This window comes from Macaca nemestrina, chromosome 5 (genome assembly GCF_043159975.1).
Source record: "Macaca nemestrina isolate mMacNem1 chromosome 5, mMacNem.hap1, whole genome shotgun sequence".
NCBI lineage: Eukaryota > Metazoa > Chordata > Mammalia > Primates > Cercopithecidae > Macaca > Macaca nemestrina.
In genome coordinates this window covers 18,049,644-18,075,447 of record NC_092129.1, presented here as the reverse complement: position 1 = coordinate 18,075,447, position 25,804 = coordinate 18,049,644, and the positions used below count along the sequence as shown (strand labels likewise).

At 37.6% G+C, this 25,804-nt stretch overlaps 1 long non-coding RNA gene across 1 annotated transcript in view; it reads left to right on the top strand.

Moving 5' to 3' along the window:
• Positions 1-470: 470 nt before the first annotated feature.
• Positions 471-25,804, top strand: part of LOC105499719 (uncharacterized) — a 91,972-nt gene continuing 66,638 nt past the window's right edge. The window contains exon 1 of the long non-coding RNA XR_011623307.1: positions 471-713. This is a non-coding gene — a long non-coding RNA (uncharacterized lncRNA). The remainder of the gene's footprint in view (positions 714-25,804) is intronic.

Sequence of the window (25,804 nt, the reverse complement as noted above, 5' to 3'; positions counted from 1 at the left end):
CCAATACTGTGAATAACTGCTTCACCAAACTTTTGTCAATTTTGTTGCATTTTTTTCTGTTTACACGAGATCCATAGTGCTTTCTCATTCCCACAGTAAACACTGAATCCTGTTTATAACAGAAGGGCAGGATCTGTGGGGAGCATCCGCAAAGCGCTCCAGGCTCCTTTTTTCCTTTTCTCACAGACACCAGGAATGTGCCTTTGCACTGTTTTGCCAGCATCCTTAAATCATGATTAATTTAAAGCCCTTTCTCTCCTTGGTGAGGCCTGACACAAGCAACTGCTTTTCTGTCACATTGATTTTTCTGTCCTTGCAGATTCAGAGCCAGGGTTGAGTCCTCCTTACAGGGCGAGTTCTCTGACAAGGAAGTTTTGCAACCTAATTTACAGCTGGAGCCAAGCTTGTCAGTGAGTGCCAGAGGGAAACTGTCGCAATCGGCTGGCTAAGTATGCATTTAATAGTGTTTATCCAAGCGAGTTTGTGATTTCTTCACTCTCTCCAACAAATATGTTATTTGTAATAGCTATCTTCTCTCATCTAGGTGTTTGAAAAATGTCTCTAACGTGTGTGGGCTGGAACGCATTTCGTTTTTTCTGTAGGTATATTCATTTAACAAGGGAAGTCTCAGAGGAGCTATCAAAAACTGCTTGCCATCTTTCCAAATCATCTCTGTCTGCAGTGGCCATGTCTTAATCCTGAAGGACAACAAGGTAACCTTTTCAAATAAACATTTTCAAGGATGTTTAGAGGGAACCCAACTGCTGGCATGTAGAACCCCCTTCCAGTGCTTAAAAATAGATATATTGAGGGAGTACAACTCCACTGAGTTGGTGTACTTGAAAGCATTTGATATGTTCAGATGACTAACAATAATAAGCTAAATTGCAAGCAATGATCTGAATTTGTGTGTGTGTGAATATGAGTGTGTATGTGTCAAAGAGGCACTGTGTATCTTGTTTCTCAATGTTGTTGGCGGAAAATCAGGCACAGAGGGGTTACAGACTCCCAGTAGGTAAGCAAGTTGGTAAGGGACCTTGGCAATATTTGACCCTAAGCCCATTAGGTTTCACTGGGCTAACCTGACTCTGGGGAGAGTAAATATGAGATGAAGAAACATTTGATCATTAAATAAAAAGGAAGCACTGAAACAAATGCAATTGGTTGTATAAAACTTATTAATGCGATACTCCTGGTCTCAAGGAAGTTGGCATGCAATAGAAAAAGAACATGTAGAGTATGGATTGAATAAACCAAAAATTATGTAGATGATGTAATTACTGTAATTAAATCAAAACAGATTGGTATGCTGGAATTTATCTTATTACTCACAACATAATTTTGTATAATTTTTTAAAACTTGTCTCTTTTCCTTTCTGGTCTGTGGGTTTCTGAAGGACAAACCTCTTTTGTCATTTGATCCTGAAACCTCAGAACTTATGCTGGTCCTGGTACCAATGAGGACAGAAATGATTGAGCACATGAATTTGGTATTGAGTTTGACATTATTGTCTCTCATTTTTTGTGGGCCTGGGATGTTTTCTACCCAATTCATTTATTGTTTGTTGTTTAAGGTGTTTGCATACTCAAAATATCTTTTTAACGTACTCTGCCTATACATAACATAAATACATTATTAACTTTGTTTAAAAAATCTTACCACAGTACCATCCATCAGGAATATAATGTGAGCCATGCGTAATTTAAAATTTACTAATAGCCATATTAAAAAAGGAAAAAGAAAATGAAGTTAATTTTTAATAATATGTTTTATTTAGCTATATACAAAACATTATCATTTTAACATGCAAATATAAATTTATTAATATGATCTCTTACATTCTTTTTTTCTAGTAAATTTTTAAAATCTAGTTGGTATTTTACATTTAATGAACATCTTAATTCAGCCTTCAAACTTAATTGTAGACCACTGCATTTCAGTGCTCAATGAGCATGTGGCCACCATGTCAGCACATTTCAATAGTTCACAGGTCAACGTAGGGGACATTTTCCCCTCACTTAGCATTTGATCCTGTTATTATGCCCACTGAGCGCTGTAGTTTGGAGAAAACTCCATGCCTAGTAGCACACATGTAAACTGGGGTGACTAACATCCTAGTTTGCCTGAAATTGAGAAGTTTTCTGGGACAAAAGACTTGCAATGTTAAAACCAGGACAGTCCCGAGAAAAGCAGAATGGTTGGTATCCCACAAGTGAACTATGTTGGTCCAAACTATATGTCCCCTCCATCACTGTGATTTGTTCTGACCTAAAGTGTAGAAACCTGGCTGCCAGTTATGGGGTTTTTGAGGGAGCCACTGGGAGGAAGAACCTTACTCTCTGCTGTGGTTATTATCAGCTAACCTTTCTGTCATGTGGGGAGAACCTGGCTGAAAGTATTACCTCCTTTGGAGGAAATCACAGTGAGAGAGAAATTGAGTTTCGGTGACTTATTTTTCAGTTCTTGGACCCGGTTGTGTCTGAACCTATCCTATTTTTGGACTTTTCAGTGAATTAATACGTTCTTTACACCTGTCTCCACATTGTTTGTTTAAACAGTTAAGGTTGCATTTCCATCATGTGAAATTGGGATAGTTCTAACTAACAGGTTTAGAAAAAAAAAGAGTACAAGAAATCTAGTTGGAATTCTTCAGGCTCATCAGAAACATAATCAGGTTGTCTATTTTATTTTAACACAGCCTCGTCGAGCTACTGTTGAGTATGTGTGTGTGTCCTCTCTTTTGCTGCCCAGGAACGGTAGGTATTTTTGTGAAGCAGGGGATGGAAGACAGTGAAATAGCTGCATGCTGGCAATAACCTATGAATCTGTGGGGATTTTGAAGAATAGGAAACAATGAAGACCTGCTGTCTTTCCTTTATTGTCACTTCCTCTGTTGCTCTCAGACTGTTGTGCTTTGCTTGTGTTGTGGGAGTTTTCCTCCGCCATGATGGCTCTCAGGATAGCTATAAGCTTCAGTCTAGGTCCTGGGGCAATCTACAGTTCATGAGATTCTCACCTATGGGTTAGGGACCCCTGGACTTTTGCAGAGCTGCAAAGTCAAGCACCATTTATTCTTTTTTAATCAGTGGATACTAAAAGTGTAATCTTTAGTATATAGAAAGATAGTAACAATTTTTGGTGATTTCCGAAGAAGACTGAGTAAGCATTTAATAGATAGATGCTACTGAGACACTAATATGTAGCTTGACATGGTTAAATGCCTTATGTGAAGCACACTTAACAAGTGTTAAAACATCACATTTAAACTTCACAACAATCTTAACAATCTTATTATTCTTATTGCTTTGAAATAAAAAAAGATTGGGCTGGGCATGACAGTTCATGTTTTTAACCCCAGTATTTTGGGAGGCTGAGGCAAGAGGATTGCTTGAACCTAGGGGATCAAGGTCAGTCTGGGAAACATGGAGAGACCTCATCTCTATGAAAAGTTAAAAATAAGAAAAAATAGCTAGGTGTGATAGCGTGTGCCCGTAGTCCTAGCCACTCGGGAGGCTGTGGTGGGAGAATCACTTGAGCCCAGAAATTGAAGGCTATAATGAAGCCACTTGTACTCCAGCCTGAGTAACAGAGCGAGACCCTGCCTCAAAAGAAAAAAAAATTGAATTATTACATTTTCTTTATTCATTGCTCATTTAACAATCTTCATTTTATACTATTATATTCTCCATGAATTTAACATCTAGTGGAGAAAATAGGTGTACAAACATGATTATAATACTGTGTGTGAGCATATTAACAAATACAGAGGGGAATGGGAGGAAGGGTCTCCCATAGCCGATGTAGGTGCAGGGTACAGAGCATGGGATCACCAGAAAATTCCCTGGAAACACGGTGCCTGAGCCAAACCTGACACATTAAAGCTTATCTGCACTATTGCAATAGTCTAGTACAAAATAACTTTTTCAGGAGAGAGATTCATTATCTTACAATGACAAATTTTCATTTGTTTTTCTGCATCATGGTGACATAAGTGACAGGATTCTGATTTGTAAAGCAAAACAGTTGGATTCTTAACCCTAATGAGGCCCTTGGGCAAAATCTCTCAAACACTTGGGGCTAGACTTCCCTCTCCAACAAGTAAGGTAGGATCAGCAATTCATTCATAACAGCATCTCTTCCGAGCTCCACACCCTGAAGGCTTCAAGTTGTGGCCTTCATTTCCACCTTTGTTGTCCTTCTAGTAAGAGTCATTGCCTGGAAACCGCAGTTCAGAAGCAAGGCATCACAGCTAGGTGTAAAAGGAGCTTAGCTTCCAAAGAAAAAGCTTCCACTCATTTAATTCTTACCAATATCATAAAATCACCCATGATAGTTTCAGGGTATCTTCACTCAAGTATAGCCTAGGACAGGCAGTGAAGATGTGGTAAATTATTTTAATGGCAGCAGAGAGACAGGGTTTCACTGAATGCCTTGATCAAAGCATTATTAGATTCATGGTTAAAAAGTAGTGAGTTTCATCAGATATTCAATAAATGTCCATTAAATGCCTTCCTTTCAGGCAGATAAAATTCTTTTATGCTTAAAGATGCAAAAAAATAAAAAAAAATGACACACACACACACTCATAAAACAACTTTAGAGTCTACAGGATCTCATTCTGCACTTGGGCTCTGCTGCTTACTAACAGTATCTCCCTGGAAGAATAACTAGCCTTAGTTTCCACATCTGCAAAATGGAGGTAATAATACTGCAAAATGATTATGGCTTTTTGATGATGTAGTTTGCATAAATGGCCTAGCCAAGTACCCGGCACCCATAGGTACTCCACAAATGCTATTCAGCATCCCTTCTTGGAAATCTCCATGATTAAATGATATCTTATACAGCTGTTTGCAGGCTTATCTCCTGTTAGACTCCAAGCTGCTTAAGAATAGCGACTATGGGCTTTTTCACATTGGGTTTCCTGCAGCCTTGCTCAGTGCTTTGTACCTAACAGATGCTAAGGCATATTGGACACATCAGTGTATTACTGTAAAAATACAAATGACCATAGGTCTGGAAAGAGCCAGGCTCAGCAGGGTATAAAGCAGGCCTGGGGATACAAAACCCAGGCTCTTTAAAACCTTTGCCTTAGCTCAGCAAGGTTCTCAAGGGTGGGGTAATTACAGAGAGAAAATGGCAGGCTCCATGTGCAGGCTTATGTGATTTAGGGCCACAGACTGACCTCTTCTTGGGGTCACCCACAAGATGAATCAGAGAAAGAGAGAACAGAGATGGGGCCAGCTGCTCCCAGATCCTTAGACATTCTAAATAAGGGGGAGAGACTCAGTCTTTTCTGATTAATCTTTGATGATTTATTCTTTGGACATCATTTAAAAGGAGCATTTTAAAGTAAATTAATTGAACTCTCATGACCTTTTACCCTACTAATATCATCAAAAGAAACTAGATCTTGAATTTTAAAAAGTTCTTGATATATTTTCTGTGACTTACAAACTACTGAAGAACATCAGTTTTTATTTTTTGAAATTATAAAAACTCCAGCTTTTAAAGCAATAAGTCAAAACAGCCTGGTTTTGAAACATCTCAGTTTTAGCCACTGAGTATTGAGTGAAAGGTGTCATAGACATTGGTAAAAGATAAATATATAATTTAAGACACACAAAACTGAGTAAGTATTGTCTTCAAAACAGCCAATTCCCCTTCTCTCACACTGACCTAGATGGTATTCTTGAGTCCAAAATGACTTGGGTACATTCTGATTAGTATAAACCAGTTCTTTTTTTAAAAAAAATATTTTACTTTAAGTTCTGGGATATGCGTCCAGAATGAGCAGGTTTGGTACATAGGTATATATGTGTCATGGTGATTTGCCACACCTATCAACTTGTCGTTTACGTTTTAAGTCCCGCGTGCATTAGGTATTTGTCTTAATTCTCTCCCTCTCCTTGCCCCCAACCTCCTGACAGGTCCCAGTGTGTGATGTTCCCCTCCCTGTGTCCATGTGTTCTCATTGTTCAACTCCCACTTATGAGTGAGAACATGCAGTGCTTGGTTTTCTGTTCCTGTGTTAGTTTGCTGAGAATTATGGTTTCCAGCTTCATTTATGTCCCTGCAAAGGACATGAACTCATTCTTTTTTATGGCTGCATAATATTCCATGGTGTGTATGTGCCACATTTTCTTTATCCAGTCTATAATTGCTGGGCATTTGGGTTGGTTCCAAGTTTTTGCTATTGTAAATAGTGCTGCAGTAAACATATGTGTGCATGTGTCTTTATAGTAGAATGATTTATAATCCTTTGGGTATATACCCAGTAATGGGATTGCTGGGTCAAATGGTATTTGTAAACCAGTGTTTTTGTTTTTTTTTTTTTTAAGTGCAGGAAGCAGTCTATTAATAAATTCTAAATCAATGATCAATGTAGTACTTTGAATCAGAATTTGTTAAATTAATTGAGTAATATAAAGAATAAAATAGAATGGAAAATATCTGGATGTACTGCACATAAGGATTCCAAATTCTATTTTCGAAACTTTCATCTGTAGTTTATGTATGCATCTAAAATGTATTTATGTGTATACTGAGTTAGGGTATACAACTTTTCCCTGAGGTTGTATCTCAAGAACTTTGGAAGCTGAAGAATTTGTCCAAATGTATGTTCCTTTTTGTTTGTAAATCACCTGATGATGGTAATATAGCTCTGGTCAACGAAACGTCAAGGGAAGTCTGCTGGGGAAGGTAGACGTAGGGTAGGAGTATGGGAAAAAATTCTTCACTCAAAAGCATGATACACAGAGGAGATATGGTCTTTTCTTGTTTTCCTTACTGGATGTTGTCATGTCTGTATGTACTTCCTGGAACTGTGGCACCATCTTACAACCATGAAAGGAGCTCACATGAAATCATGTTGAACATAGCAGAGCAAGAAGATGGAAGGAATCCGAGATCTATATTTGATGTTAAGCGGTGATGTTAAATACTTAAATATCTCCAGAACTCTCTTACCTCTGGGCTTGTTATAATAAAAAGATAATAATCGTCTTAGTGTTTAAGCCACTTGAGTTTTGTTGTTCTCACTTTGTGTTTTTGGTTGCTGCCAGCGAAAGCATCCTAAAGGACAAAGAAAGCTTATTTCAGGAAGAATGAGTAAATCAACCCCTGGCATATAGGCCTGGTGGATGGAAAACTTGGAAAGGTACCTTGGGCCAGATCATGAAGAATGTTGAATTTCAGTGCCAAACATTGATACTAACACGGTACAGGCTTACAGTTCTGAGCACAGACTTAGAGGCAGAGTATCTGGGCTTGAATTTCTGTATGCCACTTGTTAGCTGAGTTTCCTTGAGAAAGTAATCAATTGAAGCAGTGTGTGTGTTAGTCTGTCTGCGGTAGATTGAAAAATGGGAGAAATTGAAGACAGTAAGGCTAGTTAGAAGACTGCTGTGACAGTCAAGTGATGAGCAATGAGTGTGCTCTGGAAGAAATCGAAGGCAGTAAAGCTTGTTAGAAGATTCTTGTGACAATCAAGTAATGAGCAATGAGTGTTTGTGCTTTGGAGATGGTGAAGGAAACACAAAGGAAGGGAAGAATGCAGGAGATTCTAGAAAGGTGGAATTGACAACAGACTGGATGTGGCCATGGGGCTGGGGAGGATTCAAGTCTAGCCAAATGATGTCAATGCTGGAAGTCTGGGTTGGGAAAAGGGTGGTGTGTGTGGTGGGTGTGAGTAGGAAGCAGGCAGAGGAGGTCACTTCCCCAGGTCCCCTTGGTGGAATGGTACTCTATTTACTTGTAGTTTCCTCATGCAATTCCCATGTTATGCATGATAAGCCAAAATTCAGAGATGTTAGGAAGCTTTTGAGTGATGTGGTAAATGACAAAACCAACATTTAATCCCAGGAATTGTTTACTTTAAATGTCTCCTCTATCCCTAATGCTTCTTGAGAGCCACACATGAGAAGGAGAAGAAATCAGGAAATCATGAGGAGGTGACAAGCTTTAGGAAGAAGACAGAGGCTTCAAATGACTGATTTATAGCCCAGATGGGAAATACAGGAAGAGTAGTGTATAGGGCTTAAAGACAGGTCTTTCTAGAATGATTTTTTTTTTAATTGAAGAAAAATGTGGGTGAGAAAATGAAGGTGAGTATTAGAGGAGACAAAGGAGTATGGAGAATGGCTGGGAGGAAGAACAGGAAGGAGAGATGCAGTGAAATCCAAAGGAAGGGTGCACAGCAAGAGGTGAGGTTCGTTCCAGTGTCACCACTACAGATTAAGGGAAGGAGTGGCTGAGAAAGGGACATTGAAGACAATAACAAGTGGATTTCTGGTAACTTTCAGGCAAAACACTTTATACTCTTGACAAACAAAAGTGCTAGATTGTAGGATCTAAGGATGAGTCGGGGGAGCTGAAGATACTACCAATAACTGGAAAATGTGTGTGAATTAATGAAAAGACACAGGAAAAGTAAAGATCTGACAACCAAGGTAAGATCTTTTCTTGTTTGAAGTAGAAAGAATGACAGATAGTTTGACGATGCTTTAGAAAAATAGAGGGAAAGAAGGGAGAGCCATAGCAGTGAGAGAGAAAGGGATTGAGAGGAAAAGAGAGGGAGGGAGGGAGAGAGAGAGGGGAAGGAGAGAGGGAGAGAGTGCAAATGAACCTTCACAGAAAGCAGGGAGGGGCTAGCTATGGCAAGAAGATGAGCAAATCAATTTACCTAGAGTAGGAAAATATTTGAGAGAATTAGACAGTGAATGTGGAGATAATATGTATAAACTGCTTTGCAATACAAAAGATGTTAGTAAAACGAATAGTGAGTAGCGTCTAGGGGTCAGGGAAATTATAGGTTGCAACTTCTTGCAACACTAGCAACACTAGCAATTCCATTAAAGACTTCAGGAGAAGGGGAAGAGAAAATGGAGGGGATGTAAAGTTTACAACCAGTGACTCCAGAAAATGGTACAAGGGTATTCAAAAAGCAGCACTGAATGGTGTTGGAGTCTGTTCTCCTGTAGCAAGTTCTGATTGCTGGTGAAGTGCCCAGCACTCTAGTTTGACCCTGCTCTAACTTGTTGGAAAGTCTTAGGTCTTTGTACCAGAAAGACCTTAATTACATATATATATATATGTAATTACATATATATATGTATATATATATGTATTATATATATATTACATATATATTTTATTATTACATATATTACATATATATTTATTATTATTACATATATATGTATTATATATATATTATATATATATATATATAATGGGATGCATCGGCTATGGCTCTTTAGGGTTTTTCTGTGGAAATTCAAAAAGATGACATGTGATGATGATGATGACCATGACACAATGACAATAACCATGAAGACTATGATAAACATAGTAAAATTAGGTTGATGTAAAAGTAATTGCAGCTTTTGCCATTTAAAAGCAATGACAAAAACCACAATTACTTTTGCACCAACCTAACAGTAATAGCAACAGCATCTATTACAATCCATCTATTACTATTACAGCATCTATTACTGTAGTCTTTTCCCTCCCTCCCTCCCTCCCTCCCTCCCTCCCTCCCTTCCTTCCTTCTTTCCTTCCCTCTTTCTTTCCTTCTTTCTTTCCTTTCTTGCTTGCTTGCTTTCCTTCTTTTTTTCTTTCTGTTTTGAGATGAAATCTCACTTTGCTGTCCACCCAGGTTAGAGTGCAGTGGTGTGATCTTGGCTCACTGCAACCTCTGCCTCCTGGGTTCAAACAGTTCTCATGCCTTAGCCTTCCGAGTAGTTAGGATTACAGGCATATACCACCACACCCAGCTTTTTTTTTTTTTTTTTTTTTTTTTTTTTTTTTTTTTGTATTTTTAGTAGAGACAGGGTTTTGCCATGTTGGCCAGGTTGATCTCAAATTTCTGGCCTCAAGTTATCTGCCCACCTCAGCCTCCCAAAGTGCTGGGATTACAGGGTTACTATCGTTTTTCTATGGTGGGTCAGATACTGTTCTAGTCTTCTACATACATTAACTTATTTAATCTTCCCATCAGTTCTATAAGGTTCCTATAGTTTTTCCCCCTGGTTTACAGAAGAAACTTGGGTATCCTGAATTCAGTTGCCTAAGTTCAACTACTACTAAGTGACAAAGCCAGGATTCTAAGTAGCCTGGCTTCAGATTAAAAATTTTAAAAATGTAAAACCTTGTATCTTGCAAGGTATTATTATAGAAGAAACAAGACATAGTCTGAACCATTTTAATCTGAGAATGTATTTTGAATGTATTTTTTTTATTATATCACATACCTCTTTTTCTAATTCCACTAGGTTCTTAATGACATTGTGTCTCCATAGTCCCCACCCCCACTTAGAAAACAGTGCCTTCCATCTTCATGCAGCTTCCTAAGGAAGATGAACCTCTGATGTTGTTTCTTGGTATTTATTTCTGTGAGCAGCAGCATGTGTCTCCTCTGATGAATTACTCCTAAGAAACAGGGATGGCAGCTGCTGCCGTAAGCTTTTTGGCCGACCCTGATCCAATTGGTATATCAAAAAAGATGATTGAATTAAGAGGAATATAGCTAGTTAAAGGTTACAGAAACATCTTCACCATATCACACAAATGTGGAATCAAATTTTGAATGTGTTTCCTTAGAGTATGACTTCTGCCTCAAGTAGTCCCATGCTAGATTCCAAACAAATTGTATTGGGTAGGTGATATTTTATATCAAGAGCTGTACAGCACCCACCAGAGATTCCAGACTGCTAATCAAAGGCTTACTAGGCTGTTGTAAACAGTCCACAGTGCTTAGTAGGAAACCATTGCTTTCAGGACTGCAACAGCTTGTAGAAGATTATTTGCATTACCTTCAAATTCAATCGGCTGAGTTTGGGATTGCTATAGCTACCTGGAATTTGATCAAAAAAAGTTTCAAGAAATTAAGTCAGGGTGAAATCCTCTGTTAGAATCATGAAAACAACAACCCGAACAGGACTGAATCTCCACATCGTGTCTGCCTTCTTATGGGGTAGTTGGGGGCTGTGCTGCATTGACACAAGGCAAATTTGGAGCTGGTCATGCTAGAGTCAATAGATGATAAGCCGGTGCTCTGCATTCCTGGTGTTTGTAACTCTTGTAAAGTGTTGTCAGATTTTGTTTTTTGTCCAGTTTCTCCACATCCTATCATATACAGCCGCAATCTCAGACACGTGTTCTATGTGGTGGACAATAGCACTTTTAGACTCTGAAAAGGTACACTTTCTCTTTTTAACCTTGTCCACTTTAGAGAAGCTTCAGTACAAAAAAGAAGCTATTGATTGAGAGCCATAGGAACTAGAGGGTAAATGGTAAAAACAGTGTGGAATCCATGCAGCAAGGCCAGCGATGTCGACATCGGCCCACACAGCAGTCTCAGGGATGGGTCAGCTACCTCATGCTGTGTCTTCAGTGGTAGGACAATTCAGGCCTGCATGAAAGAAAGTCAATGGCGATGTTAAAGGGCCTTTGCCATCTGAAAACACAGCCCTGACTCCTAACACGGCAGTGCTGCTTTCTGGTTAGGTTTCAGCTTGCTTCGAACATACGTTTGTTTAAGATCTAATTGCCATACTTTTCTCCTAGGATCTACTCCACTTTTTGTCAAAAATGAAATATTACATCAGACTTTTTATTTAAAAAAAGAATCTCTAGTGTTAGGCTACAAACCACATACCAGAGACTTGATTCTGGCTCTCTGAGATCTTACTCAGAATTGATGAGAACGCTGTGGTCTTTCTCTTCTGAATATTTCAGGGGTCTGCTTAGTTTACTTACAAAATCTACTTGAAGATGTGTGCAAGTCAAATTTTATTTTAATGAATGGAACAGGACCTTATTTTTTTTTAAACTAACATTTTCACTAATTTAGGAATGAGTATTATGGTGCAGGTTTCAAATTTGTTCGTTAATATCAATTATTTAAATACCATCTTCACAATTTTTGGCATATCATCATACTACTCTACTGCTATTTACATATTTTTAAATGATTCTTTTCATAAATAAAATTACATTTTTATTGAACCTTGTATTAAGGATTATAGTCCTGAATTCACAGATTTAATGTGATACATGTATGTATAAATGTATACGTATATACACACATATATGTAGTATTTTTCTGAATACACATTATAGTAAAGATGGAGTTATCACAATAGGGAACATATTCATTCAGCTATCTTGTAAAATCATCCTGTATTCTAGCAGTGCTAAGTATCCTATCCTCTTTGGAGAACTCTGGTTTATGTGTTAAGATCTTTTTTATTTTTCCATATATTTCTAAAAAATACCAACTAGAAACTTACATCTTCTTTCTCTTCTATTTTTATTTAAATTTATCTCCCAACTTTTAGAACACATATGTTTACTGTTTGACTAGTCACTTTGTTTTTTTTTTTAACTCTTAGACTTCCATGATAAGAAACTACAGTACAGCTTTTGCCAAAACCTGCCATGTCTTAAGGATGTCTAACATTGCCTTCAAGTACAGTTAAAGTTCATAAAGACATACAGAAAGCCATCTTTATTACTGTCACTGAATTTTCATATCCACAGACTGGAAATGGCATCTGCGATTCATATTTAACCTGCGAGTGCTGCTGCTGTGAACCATTTGCTGAGCATTTCTTCTTGTATGGAGCTGAAATCCTAAGGTTGTTAGAATGATTTCTTCCCCATGAACAATTCTAAAAAACTATTTCCCATCTCCCCCTAGCATAGTAGGTAGGAACACAGGTTTTTGAGTTAGACCTGGATTTGAATCCTGTCTCAAACCTTTGGTAGTTTTATGACTTTCTGCAATTATTTAACCTCATTCAGCCTCAGTGTCCTCATTTGAAAGTCAGATAACATAAAGTGCTTGGAACAGTCCCAGGCATGAAATAAACATTAAATTAATATTGTCTATTATAATTATCAAGTTAGGGGTACTCTCCAGGAATGTGATAGGAAGGAAGTAGGGGGTGAAGTAGGGGGGCTTTTCTCTTTCTTGAAAATAAAATCAGCATAGAATCAGGAAGATGAGGACAATTTGAAATACACATGAACATATACCCTATGCTGCACTGGGGCTATTATCTGCTCTAAATATTAAAATAAAATTTTTGGTCTAGAATTATTTTCTTAGATGTTAGGTAGTTTTATATATGAAATTCACTTAGTATGCCATGTATTTTCATGCTCTGAAGGTCAAACTAGGTTTGCTTTATAATAGATTCTGAAATTTGCATTATATTATACCCTCTCTAGACTTTTACAACTGATCGGCCAAAAGAGTTGAAGTTGTGACTGAAAGCACTTCCTTGTCTCCATGTACTGTACTCTAGACCTTAGATCCAGAAAAGATATGCTTGATACAGTTCCAGTCCTGAAATGAACCCTCTAAAATCTTCCAGACTTATTTTTGTTAGAATAAAATCTGAAACAAATACATATTTGTACAATGTATGGTGCCTTTTTACAAATACCATAATATCTGTGCTTTTCAAGATCAGTACTGTTACAATTTGAATTCTCTGTAAAGGCAGAGGATTGTCTTGGTTATCAATGCCTTCTTGGTCTTTCAAAATTATTAATTGAATTGTGGCACTTCCCCGATTAAAATTCTTTACTGACTTTCCATTGCATTGGATAAAAAACAAACTGTCCCCTTAGCCTTTAGGGACCAGAAGGAGTTGGACTCATTCTCACTGGAGGCGACTGTCTCAATTCCCTACTCTCCATCCAGAAGAGTCTCTTTCAACTTTTGCAAACTCTTTCCCACCTTGGGCTCTTCACACACACTGGTTCCTAAATTTGTAACTTCCTTTTAGATTTATTTATTTATTTATTTATTTATTTATTTATTTATTTATTTATTATTTTTTTGAGATGGAGTCTTGCCCTGTTGCCCAGGCTGAAGTGCAGTGGTGCTATCTCTGCTGACTGCAACCTCCGCCTCCTGGGTTCAAGTGATCCTCCCACCTCAGCCTCCCTAGTAGCTCCCTAGGACTACAGGAGCATGCCACCACGCCCAGCTAATTTTTGTATTTTTAGTAGAGAAAGGACTTTGCCATGTTGGCCATGCTCTCTCACATGCCTAGCCTCATGTGATCCGCCTGCCTCAGCCTCCCAAAGTGCTGGGATTACAGGCATGAGCCAACATGCCTGGCCCAAATTCCTCTTATTTAAAATGTCACATCCTCCCCTTTGCCTTCCCCAATCATCTTATTTAAATAATTCCCTTCTTTTCCACCACAAACCCCATCCTCATTTTCTAAATCTCAACGGTCACTCAGTTTCCTTAGTAATCCTTATAGTTTATTTATTCTCTTTCTAATTGTCTGTCTTTTATAAATGATGAGCTCTATGAGGTCACGGTCACATGCCTGTGATAACCCTGCAGTGAACGTAGCATGTGGCAGGTATTCAACAACTATATGTCGAATGAATATGTGAGCTTGGGGGAAACAATGATAAATGTTCCACATACTTATCACCATTGGTGTAAGAACAGAAAGAGACAAAACTGAAAATTTTGAATCCAGATTACAGAAGGGCTCATTAAGGGTATTCTGTAGTAGATTATGATCAGTGTTTTTGAGCAAGAGACTGATGCCATTTGGTTTGTGTTTAGAAGGATTATCTGTCAAAAAAAAAAAAAAAATAGCAGACTTGATCGTAGTAGAAAAATAGCCCTAGGGAGACCAGTAACAGTATTAGGTGGAAAAGACTGGAAGTAAGAGAAGGGTTTTGAATAAGGAAGAGTGCTGATTGAAAACCTTAATAAACTAAAGCAAATAGAAAAAAGAGGAAGCACATTTTTTTCTTTTGGTGGCTAACTCATTCAAAATACGTGTTTCAAGGTTATTGGGGAAGAGGGTATGAAAATATTATTCTCCACCACAACTCTCCACCCCAAAGAGATTACTTTCAAAGATAGAGCTGGATGTAGTATAACATCATTGCAGTGTTTTTGTTCAATAGAAGGTCTTCTGGTCATGTCTAGGATGAGAAAGTTTAAACAGTTGTTTGGTTAGTTTGTTTTCAGATTCTTTAAAATCTCCCTATACAGAGCCACATTAATTGACATGTATTTGATGTTGGAATTTTTTTAAATGGAGCATTGTGGAAAGGGAGGGCTGGGTTTCATTCCTTTGGGAAAAGCTGTCTCAGTTGATGGAACAAGAATTTTGAGTCAGAACTTTTAGGCTTAACTCCTGTCTCTACACCAGCTGGATAAAATTAGACCAGTCATCTAATCCCTGAGAACTCTATTTTCTGATCTATAAAATGGAAATGAATTCTACCCTAACTCACAGTAAATACTTTTAAACTATAGGCTGCTCTACAAATTCTAGGGACCTGGATTCAAGACACTCTATATATTCACCTTGCCCAAAGAGCTATATATCAACATTTTAATTTATATTATACCCAGAAATTAGCAGAAGAGGATTAACAAATATGAGAAATGGAGAAACAAGAATACATCAACCAGGCGAGTGTATCCAAGGGATGGTGGACAAGTAGTGGATCACCTGTGTGCTATATACCTTCCTTTACACTTAAAATCATCAGGGAATTGTCAGTACCGATACCAAATTACCAAATATTGTTTTTATTTTGTTTATTTGTTTGTTCTTGTTGTTGTTTGGTGAATTTGTGAGGGTATGGTAGGTATGAAGGAGGGAATTTTCATATTATGTTATCATTGTTACTAACAACAACATTATCAGTATAAGGCAATGGTTTCTAAACTCTCTTGAGTCTAGAAATTCTTGGAGTCGCCGATGAGAGAGATGGACTCTAAGAAAATTTTCATGTACATCTTTCCCCCACCTCCACTATTTTGATTATAAATCAAAGGATTCACAGACTACCTGAAGCCTCTCTAGAGACAAAGCAGTCCAATGAACCTCAGGTTGAGAGACCTGGCTATTAAGTAGCAAGTGAATTTTCTATTTACAGAGTCTGTTTTGCTTTTCTTTGTTTGTTTTTGTTTTATTTTCAGTGGTCTTGTTCTCATGTGTAAAAAAGGTCATAAAGTGTCCGGCATTGTGCTAGGAATGTCCTCAAACCTTAATGCGTCTAGTCCTTTTAGTAATACTATTGGGTAAGGGAGTTTGTTGTTGTTTGTATAAAACTGATAAGAAGAAAGACTCCTGGCCAGGTGTGGTGGCTCACACCCATAATCCCAGCACTTTCGGAAGCTGAGGGTGGTAGATCACTTGAGGCCAGTAGATCGAGACCAGCCTGGGCAACACAGCAAAACTCTGTCTCTACTACAAATACAAAAATTAGCCAGGCATGGTTGTACGTGCCTGCAGTCCCAACTACACTGGAGGGTGAGGCATGAGAATTGCTTAAACCCGGGAGGTGGAGGTTGCAGTGAACCGAGATTGCACCACTGCACTCCAGCCTGGGCAACAGAGCAAGACTCTGTCTCAAAAAGAAAAAAAAAAAAAAGAGGCTTCCGGGTTGTAGTAGCCACTATATACTCTGTCGGTTACTACAACCCAGATTGCAAATATCTTCTAAAATACTGCCTCATAGGAATTTTACTCTCTCAAAAAATAGACTGTTAAATGTTTTTAAACCATGTTTAATTCACAACATACAAAAAGTACATGCTGAGCACTGTGTATGTTTAGGGCTCCCAAATCTATAGTTCTATCTTAAGTTCTTTATAATAATGTTAGACTGTTCTACTGACATTATTATAAAGGTCTGCTGAAAAAATCCACCTGGATATTCCAATGGACTACTCACTCATAAAATACCCAAAAATGAGTCAGTCTCCTCCATCATCATATTCCAGGAGTCTGCTCCATCTCCAGGCTCTCTCTTTTGGTAATTGGCACCTTTACCCTTTTGCTGGCCACCAGGCCAGGCTCTGCCAATGCTTCAGGACTCTGCACAGGTTTTACCCCTTCAGATATTATTATTCTTCCCTGGCACTGTGATGCCTTTCTCATCTCATTTGGAGGAGAGTGAGGGCTGGGGAGAGAAAATCCAATCCACTGTTTGTTATTTTTGAATTGTTGCTATTATTACTACCATTATTATTAGTTTTCAAACAACTACATTTGTGGTGATCTTCTTAGCATTCTAATATCTTCCTATTGAAATGAATATCAAATTGAAACTCGTTACTGTAACCTACTTGATCCCATAGGATTTGGCCCCTATGTTTGTAAGATTATCTTTTATCCGTTACCAGCTTCCAGCCACGGAGGCCTTCTTCTTGCTCTTTCTTGCTTGCTTGCTTGCTCTGCAAGACTGGAGTGCACTGGCGTGGTCTTGGCTCCCTGCAATCTCTGCCTCCCAGGGTCAAACAATTTTCCTGCCTCAACTTCCCGAGTAATTGGGATTACAGGTGCGTGCCACCATGCCCGGCTAATTTTTGTGTTCTTAGTAGAGATGGAGTTTCACCATGTTGGCCAGGCTGGTCTCGAACTCTTGACCTCAGGTGATATTCCGCCTCGGCCTCTTAAAGTGCTGGGATTACAGGAGTGAGCCACAGCGCCTGACTGAGTGCAGGTTTTATTAGGGACCCTTGACTACTCGATGCCTTTCACCGCAGAGCTAAATTTGTCTTTTAGGGGATAAATGCACCGCTCAGCACCATACTGGAGGGGCTCACTCAGCAGAGAGGAGGAACGATCACTCCTAGGATACTCTCTCATCTGGGGTACCTTACAGTGTGTCAGAGCACCCCTGAACCCAAGGCATGTGTATGTGTATATATATTTTTTAAGACAAAGAGTTTTGCTATTAAAGTATTCAACCTGGAACAACAATGAAAAAGCCTAAGTTTCATTGAGATGAGACAGATTTCCAAAAATGTTCTTTTCTAGGTCATTAGAATTTCCATTTCTGACCTAGAAAAGAGATGCATATATCTGTATTTTCTCTTGTGTCATTTGTAATAATAGCTGTTTAACTTTGATAACACCTGTAATCAATTTTCAGGATGGAAGCTGTTTCTAGAACATAAAAAAATACTGATATTCTTTAAATAAACTAAGTGCATAAATGGTTCAAGGGCTAAAATTGAGGGATTCTATGTATATGATTCATACTGATATTTGAAGCAATTTTACAGAAGTGCATATAATTGAAAAAGTAGCTTTATTTGTGTAAAATCAAAGTATTTATTAGCAAAGTCCTCTGAAATGTTCATATAAAAAGTAACTATAGGCACATAAAATATCATTATTGTTATTATCATCATTAATAGCTAGCCTGGCACTTTAATGATTTTCTTGAAGTTTCCTTATCGGAATTAACTTGTTGGTATGGATTGCAATTAGCATTACAGACTGCTGAGTCATGCTAATTCTCAGAACAAAAAGAAAGCAAACCAAGCAACACCAAACCAAAGAACTCTTTAGGAGGAGCAAATTTTCCATGCCTCAAGGATAATTTCATATTTGTTTATACATTTACCCTATTATATCAATTAATATCCTAGAAGTAAAGATTGTTCATATCAGAGTAAAACAAAAATTTTGCTAGATCTCATAATACAAGATAATTCTAGGTATTTGTAGGTAATGGCCAGGAGTTTAGACTGTATTAAATTTGAATTTCAGCAAATTATGCTCAAAGAAATGATACGATCTTGTTCAAAGTCAGAAAACTCAGTGACTCTGAAATTTGTTCTTTGGAGTAGATCCATATGGACAGTTAATACAATTTAATGCTTATCTGGTTGGTGTTCTGGAAAGCAAACTTGGTTTTTCTGCAAAGAAAAAACCAAATTCCAAAGAGTCACATAGTTTTTTATTTTCATTACATGTTGACATGTTGCTCCATTTTCTATCTTTTTATGGGCATACACATTTTGAATGACAACATGGTCAGATAAAGTGATAGTTTCCCTGAAAGAATGATTCCACCTCCAAGGGAAAAATTCAACTCAGAAAAAAAGGAAATGGTCAACAACATAGAGCACAAAATATTACTTTCAAAGCAAAATTCTTACTTACTAAAAAAAAAAGAAAAAGAAAGAAAAAAATCCTGTTAGTTACACAATGATAAGATTAGTTTAGGAGAAGTATCATGTAATTGCAGAAAATATTACAAGCCATTTTTGATGAGTTTCCTTGTTAACAGGTCTTGGATGGATTATTTTACTACTCAGATGCTGAGTTGCAAGTCTCAGCAACTGAAACCCAACAGAAAAAAACTCCTGGGGAGTGGAGCACATTAATCAAATAAAACTGCAGATTAAACCATGTTTTAGGTGGGAAAAAACATCTTTTATTTAAAAACTGTTTTATCAAACTTTCAAAAATTGATAATTTAAGAATCCAGGGCTGGGCTCAGTGGCTCATGCCTGTAATCCCAGAACGTTGGGAGGCCGAGGCAAGCAGATCACTTGAGGTTGAGTTTGAGACAAGCCTGGCCAACATAGTGAAACCTGGTCTCTATTAAAAATACCAAAATTAGCCAGGCGTGGTGGCGGGCGCCGGTAATCCCAGCTACTTGGGAGGCTGAGGCAGGAGAATTGCTTGAAGCTGGGAGGCAGAGATTACAGTGAGCCGAGACTGTACCACCGGACTTCAGCCTGGTCAACAAGAGTGAAACTCCATCTCACAAAACAAAAACAAAAACAAAAACAAAACAAAACAAGAATCCAAAAGTATTTAAGGATCATTATTTAAATAATAAATTTGATGTGTAAGACTGTAGATCTAAAATGGCAGTGCTTTGCAAATTGAAATATTCTGATGTATACTTCAGAGCTTGCAAGTTCTATGAGAACTTATTTACTTAGTTTTTTCTTATTTTACTGAATTAAAAAATGTACATGTTCCTTATGCCAGATCACCTAAGATTGCTATAGAGATTCAGGGTCTCTATTTGTGTTACTGTTGCATCAGTGCTGAGAGATCATCAAAGAAGTTAGTATTTAACTCTTAATATCCTGGGCCCAAACTCATGTCAAAATATCTGTCTTAAGGTAAAAAATTGAGATGAGTTCCTTTTGCCAGTATGATGATAGAACTTTTCTTTTGAAACAAGAATGTACAACAGAAGAACTATTTAGTTGACTAAGATTTTAATTCCTTATTTAAAAATTTAGACTTTCGTCTGATGCCATCCATAAAAATGAATTTGGGAACGTACTGTTATGGAGTAATGAAGAAAATTTAGGAGTGACTTACTACATAAATAAATAAACTATTTGTGGCATGTGAAGGCCAAATGATATCATGGAGATGGTTTTATCATAACTGGTTAGAGAGAAGTAGTGGTACTTTGCGGCCTTCCCTTGTCACAGAGATGTGCAGACATGCTGAACTGAAAAGAGCCCCACCCGAAACAGGAGGCAGGATACTCATGATATGCAGGCTGTGAGGAAATGTCATTTGGGGATCTTGCCTTTATATGTGTAACAAGGCATTTTAGAAAAGTGCAACAGCAATAAATGCAAAAGTAAATACAAGAATTTTTTTAAATTTAGTGATATTTTTACATTATTATATTTTGGGATTCACTATTGAATTTTATTGACAATGGACCGATGTAAAAATAAGTTAATTATCAAACTTTTCTCTTTTGAAAGTGATTGTACAACACTGAAGTTTGAGGAAAACTGATATAGGGAAATTCAGTTTAATTTAGATTCACTCTTGGACAAACTGTAAAATCTGCTTGAAATATGCAAATAAACAAATCTAGATTTCTTCCCTCCCTTCCTTCCTTCCTTTCTTCCCTCCCTCCCTCCCTCCCTCCCTCCCTCCCTCCCTCCCTCCCTTCCTTCCTTCCTTCCTTCCTTCCTTCCTTCCTTCCTTCCTTCCTTCCTTCCTTCCTTCCTTCCTTCCTTCCTTCCTTCCTTCCTTCCTTCCTTCCTTCTTCTCCCTCCTTCTTTTCTCTCTTTCTATTTGCCCCTCCTCCACTTTCTTTTTCTCCTTCCCATATCCTCTTATGAAAGTTGAGACTGGCAAGATAACAATCCCTTTTTAAATTCTGGATAATACAGATGCTTATTTAGCAAGCTAAGAAAATTTCTAACACAAATGTAAAATACATTTTATTTTTTCTTATATGTTCTAATTTAAAGGATCAAGAATGGTGTGAGTTTCAGGACATTTGGGCCACCTTATTTTTTCACCGACTTAGATCTTAGTTATGTGAAGACACAGTAAGTTGATATGTAATTACAGTTCATTATGCTTCAAAGATCCAGGTGTTCCTGCAATAACTTACACTGGAAGACTTAACTCTTTAAAGAGCTAAATTTAGCTCGATGAATAATGTTTGAGAATACATGTGTACAGGACACTGTACTAAAGCCTGGGATAACAACATAAACCAGGGGTTTTTTCAGCCACTGAGCAACTTAAAATCTGATATGCAGGCTACATATATTTTCCATTAAAATTTAACATATTTGTGTGTTTAATGTTATGCTACTATTGTTTTATCACTTAAAAATCTTTTCAGTCTTTTTTACTAGAGTTCAGAGCTTATGAGAGATACATTTCTATTTTACTAGTTTCACAGCATGAGAGAAGTGGCATCATTATCACATACGACATTTTTTGTAAGATGAAACTATCCTCAGACTGGGACTCCTGGATAAACTGAAAGTAAAATAAGTAAAAAGTAAAAGTGTGATGAAAGAGGTTTGAATCCAAAACAAACTTATTAGCTAGTGTTGAATGACAAATGATAACAGCGTTATGTCCTTTCCAGGGCTGGTGGCAGGAGGTAGGAAAGTGTGGAGCCCAGGTGAGAGCATCAAAGGTCCAGGCAACCATGGGTGGTGAGAGTCACTCAAGAGATTTTCCTGAAACTTCTTTCATCTCTGCATTAAAAATAAATAAGCAAATCCAAATGGCACAGAACTAAAAAAAAATTAAAAGAACAAAAACTATAAATGAAACGTTAAAATCATATGGCCTTTAATTATTTTACTTTGATTTTTAAAAAGGATGCTCAATATTCATGGAAAGAGGAGTATATAACTCACTTTTAACACATGATATTGTAAAATGGTTATTTCAGAGGCACAAAACCAAACCAAACCAAAAAACCACCTTCCTGCTACTTTTACTTAAACATGTGATAGAATGTGAAGAAGGGCAAGGACATTTGCAGGCAGAGTGAAAGTAATGGGCCTACCATACCGTATTCTCTTTTTTCTTTTCCTTCCTTCCTTCCTTCCTTCCTTCCTTCCTTCCTTCCTTCCTTCCTTCCTTCCTTCCTTCCTTCCTTCCTTCCTTCCTTCTTTCCTTCCTTCTTTTTTCTTTCTTTCTTTCTTTCTTTCTTTCTTTCTTTCTTTCTTTCTTTCTTTCTTTCTTTCTTTTCTTCTTTCTTTTTCTTTTTCTTTTTTTTTTTTTTTGACACAGTCTTCCTATGTCACCCAGGCTGGAGTGCAGTGGTGGAATTATGACAATCTTGAACTCTTGTCTCAGCCTCCTAAGTAGCTAGGACTACAGGCATGCACCACCTTGCCCAGTTAATTTTTTTTTTTTTTTTTTTTTGTAGAAGTGGGGTCTTATTATGTTGCCCAAGCCGGTCTTGAAGTCCTTGACTACAGTGATCTTCCTTCCTCAGGCTCCTGAAATGCTGGGAGTATAGGTGTGAGCCACCACACCTGGCCCTGTATAATTTTTAGATCTGAATTTGTAAAGTGTGTCTTGATGGATACTAGCATCATGGGAAAAAAATCTGGGTTCAAATAAATTTGAAAAACTTTGGACTCAAGAAAGTTAAGCAGACTTCTTTCCTGCAGGACTTCCTTGAGACTTTAACATGCGACTGTGCAGTGTAATTCCCACAGTGTAGTTCTCCAAGAGTTGACCATGATGTGCTGCATCCCAGAAATGCTTTTGGAAGAGCTCACAGGGAAATTGGGTCCTTGGGACACAGTTTTAGAAAATCGTATGTCAGTATTGAGCATGTGAGAAATGCAATTATTGTTCTTTATTTTAAAAGAAATGAGTGTATCTCCTATGGGTTCATCATGGAGCTGAGCACTTGACACGTGTTGCCTCATTGTATCCTAATCTCTGTGATGTAAGTGACATTATTCTCTCCCTGCCACATCCCTCTCTACTCTCCCCTTCCCAACTTGTAGATTAGGAACCTGAGGATCTGAGAGGTTAGATATATTGTCCTAGTAAACTGGTAAGATTTAGGGTTACATTAAAATTATTCATAGTTCCTTAAAGGCTTGAATATTGGAAAAGCTTGAATTGCAATTGAAGACAAGGTGCATAAGAAATGGATTTAATCACATACTAGGGTCATCGCTTAATTCAAGGAACACCGCTGTGTGAGACTTTGGTAGTGCAGTGAAGATGTGACACCTTCTTAAGAACTTAAGGTGTGGTAGGAAAGGCAAACCAAACCCTTAAACAACTCATTTCAATGAAATATGGTAACTGATTAAGAAAAGCACACAAATCTCTTTGCATTAGGTAATGATATTCTCTCTCTTTGAAGTCTACAGCGAACCAGAGTCCTCATTCCCACCCTTCACACACCATGAGCATCGAGACTGAATTCCAATGCATGTTCCCCGTGAAACATTTTTGGGGCACCCCGGTCTCCTTCCTTGTTTAGAATTAATTGCCCTCTACACCATGCTTCCATGGCACTTTCCTTTTCCTCCATCAAAACTCTCATTTTCGAAGTCTGAATTCCATTATAATTTGTGGTCTATCTGTTTTATCTTCCTCCCAAATTGGGAGTCTCCTTGGAGATGACATTGTCTTAGATGTTCTTACATCCACCACTTATAGTGCTTTGCTGAAATACAGCGGGTCCTCATTACATGCTTTTGTTTGGTAGGTTGCATCTTTGTTTTTGAAATAAAATAAACTTTTTTTAAAGTTAAATTTTACCATTGTTTTAAAATCATTAATAATCTGAACTGTAGCATCAATAAAATGCTTTGAGGCAAAAAAGGGTAAATTTCCTTCCAGGACTTTTATTTATTTATTTATTTATTTATTTATTTAATCTTCCATCGTTTCATCATTAAGTTACAGCATTCACGGAGAAGTCAGAAGGAGTGAGGCATAAACTATCTAGATCATTAGGAAACCCATAAAAGTCTTCTCATGAACTAATAATCTAGTTAGTTTCCCAGGTGATTTTAGCAATTACGGAGATAAAATGGAATATTAGAAGGAAGTTCCCTATAAGCGGTTAGTACCCGGTTTTTTAGAGATCTTTAGTTATAGAAAGTTCCAGGACCATCTAAGTCAAGGCTGGGGAAAATAGGATTATTTTAGTCAGCCATAATTACATCAGCAAGAATATAAGTATATACTTTTGTCAAATTTTGTCCAGACTTTGTAAGATATTTAAATATATAGAAACACCATCATTATCTGTTTATGATTTGAAATTAGTTGGTTAATTAATAAAAAGGAGTTGAAGTAGAGTCACAGCCATGCTACATATAATTCTTGAACATTTAGGATAGAAGGAAAGCCTAATTATTTGTTCTTAAATGATCAGTTTTTGAAGTTTAAATCTATTATAAATCTCACATGTTTTAGTCTTTAAAAACTAGTTGACAAACAACTAAATAAACTATCTCAGGGTAATTATAGCAATAAATATATACAAGTAGGTATATAATCAAATATATTATACAAAAATGTATAATCAGTCCCTTTAAAAAAAAATAGGGATTGGAAAGGTTTATTAAACCTGTAACCATTTTGGATTTACTTAAGCCAAATTTTAAATCTAGATATTCTCTGAGAGAATGATTTAAAGCAGGGATAAGCAGTTTTTCTGTGAAGAGTCAGATATTAGATACAGGCTTTGTAGACCACATAGTCTCTAGAGCAGCTATTTAACTCTGCCATGGTAGCACAAAGACAACCAGAAATTATAAGTAAATGAATAGGCCTGGCTGTATATAAAAACAACAACAACAAAAACCTTTATAAAAGCAGGCAGTGAACCTGATTTACAACACTGATACTGCTATACGTCAATATCACCTGTGGGAAATGACAGAAAGTAGGAGTGGACATCTGTTGTTTTATATGCTCAAAACAACAGTTACCTTCTAGGAAATGCTCACTCCACACTCACACTATGATGCTGGAATTTGAACATTTTCTTTCTCCTGATTAAGGGGAGTCTTCCTTTCATTAGGCCTAAACTGTCACGAGTTGTATTTCTGTTTCTTGCTCTCAGGAGGTACTACCAGTACTAGTGAGAAGCTACCACTGAGTTATACATGAGGCTGGAAGTGATCAGGGGCACAGTGGGCATTCTTTTAGCTTACTTGGCTTGACTCAGCTGAACACTCTAAGTGTTTGCCTCAGGCCTTCGAATGAAGCTTCCTGAAGTTGTACAACGCATTGAGGCAGATGAGTCTCTCAAATGGAGGTGATTGTCAATGGGCAATCATGTCCCCCATGTTGCCGCCTTCAAAGGGCTATTCGGATAACACCACCTTTAGGGAGACATTTGGTGTGCTTTGCCTATGTACAAACCATAGGCTGTGAACTGGGCTTGAACATATCTCCACATTGTACTAAAACATACATCAGCTTGGCCATTCTCCAAGAGTTGTAAACATCCCCATTCCTCTGGGAGGCTTTTGTAAAGAAGAATATTTTTTTTTCTCATAATAGTCATTGGTTCCCTTTCACAATTCTGAGCAGCATAGTCTTTGGAAAAAGTTCAGCAGAAATGAATGGGAGACACCCCAAATGGGCCTGTATCTTCTTGTCACTTGGATCATTGTCTGCTCTTGACTGCTGTGAGACTCTTTCCCATCCTCTCTCCTGCAGATGGTATATTGTTGGTGTATTTCTGTTTAAAATGAAGCATTGAGCAACTTGAATC